The sequence below is a fragment of the Gavialis gangeticus genome, unplaced genomic scaffold (assembly GCF_001723915.1).
Source record: "Gavialis gangeticus isolate Ggan-Ray unplaced genomic scaffold, GavGan_comp1, whole genome shotgun sequence".
NCBI lineage: Eukaryota > Metazoa > Chordata > Crocodylia > Gavialidae > Gavialis > Gavialis gangeticus.
The window spans coordinates 40421016-40422978 of NW_017729034.1; the positions used below are offsets into that span (position 1 = coordinate 40421016).

At 39.0% G+C, this 1963-nt stretch overlaps 1 protein-coding gene across 1 annotated transcript in view; it reads left to right on the plus strand.

Moving 5' to 3' along the window:
• SMYD3 (SET and MYND domain containing 3) overlaps positions 1-1963 on the plus strand; it is an 895363-nt gene that overhangs the window by 443445 nt on the left and 449955 nt on the right. The gene's annotated exons all lie outside the window — the stretch shown is intronic.

Consider the following 1963-nt stretch of genomic DNA (forward strand, 5'->3'; position numbering starts at 1 on the left):
GGGGGGGGGTGGCAAATATTTAGGGCCCAACTCACCCATCCTTACTTTATGTCCTTATAAGATGGATGACTTCAGTATAGAGGATTCTATTACTGGCATGTTATGACTTTCAGCCCTGAATAATACTTTCAAAATTGTATTAGATTTCATTTTTTCATTTTTCATTTTTCTTTTCCCATCCTTTAACTGGCACTGTATAAAGTTTTGAGCAGATTTCAATATAAGTATAGATGTCACAAGTGAGGAGGTACAAGGAAGCACACTGTCAAATGATTGCTTTGCATTATTATGAATTCATTTAAAAAAGGAAGGAGATTACGAAGGAGGTATGAGACAGAGATAAGAAGAGATCATCTCTTCTCATTGCTTTCCATCATCCAGAGCTGCAACCCTTCAAGAAGAGATGAGCAGAACTGTTCTAGTGCTGGAACCAAAACCATATGATAGGTTCAGATCCAAGACTTTAATGCAAACATTCCCCCACACACCTAAATTTAAATGTCATATTCAAGGATTTATTCCTTCTATACATGAAAGTGATTTTTGAATGAACTAGGCAAGCCAGAAAGGTGCTGGTTCAGAGTTGAGAACTAAGTTAAGTCTCAGGCAAACACAAACTTGGTTTGAACAAGACACTGTTTGCATCAGGACATTATGCCTCTGAAATCACTTTGGGGAATGCAGGATGGTGAGAGCAAATATAATGAATTATAGGTACTGAAAACAAGAAATATAGTTTGTTTGTTTTTTAAAAAATTCCCCCACAGAAGCCTTCAGATGGAGTAAGAAAGTGGAGTACTATTAAAATGTTTTAGGAAAGATTTTGCTTCCTAATTTTATACCCGCAGACATAACTGGCTCTCATTGCTGTTTTCTTTACACATCTATAGAGTATAGCAGTGTCACCCGATAAGCCTCAGTTGGCTTCATTCACCCCTGAATGTGCTATCTTGTCTCTCCCACTTTCCCCAAACTGCAGAATTTTTGCATACTCGTAACTGTTCTTAATGATTACCCAGCTCACGCAATTTCTCTAATTCATTGCAAGGAGACAAAACAAGGGCAGGCTAAAGATGTACCCTATGGAGTAAACAGTTCAATACAAAGACTCAATCCTGCTCTACTTGAAATCAAGGGAAAATAACCCGATTTCACATTTGAGTGTTAGTACATTTCAAACACTTGCATGTGAGTGATGGACTGTGCAATAAACTTAAAAAAACAAAGAATAAAAAATCTCTTTCTTCCCAGGGTTCACTGAACTATCTGTTAGACTGCTTCAGAAAACACACACTTGGAACTGTAATTGCCCTAAGTGTTTTTTTAAATTCAGTGCTTTTTAAAATCTTTGAACAGTTTCTTGGTAAACAGTGTATTGTCCTGGGCCGTGGGATCGAGGGTCCACTGCCTGTCTTGCAAATGCACAATGCTTCCAATTGTCTGGTAATGTTAGGGTGCCAGCTAATTAGGCAGTTAAAAAGAACTGATGGAATATTGACACAGTGCCAAATACCTGGTGATCCTAAGTCATTCTTTCTGGGCCATGAGCTGGCAAATGTGACAACTTGACTGCATCCACTCACTAGGGTTTCAGGAGGGTGACCCTGTTTGTTTGGTGACCTCTAAAACTCTGCACAGATTTCCGGGAATCTGCTGGGTTCAGAAGGGAAGATCAAACCACTGCTTCTTTTGCAGGCAGCAGATTGGGAAGGTGGGGAAAGAGTTTCCTCTCCTCCCACTGAAGAATGGGAGTTTTTCCTAAAGAAAATGTCATAGATGCTGTCCCAGGGTTGGGGGTTTTTGTTTTGTTTTTGTGTTGTTGTTTTTTTTATTGCTGAGTGAGTCGAAGAAGGGAGCACTACATTAAGGCTAACAAGACCATTGGATGTTACTATTCACATAGCCAGGAAAAGTGACAACTGAACAATGATAACTTATAAAACTAACAAAAAAAGCTAGCTGC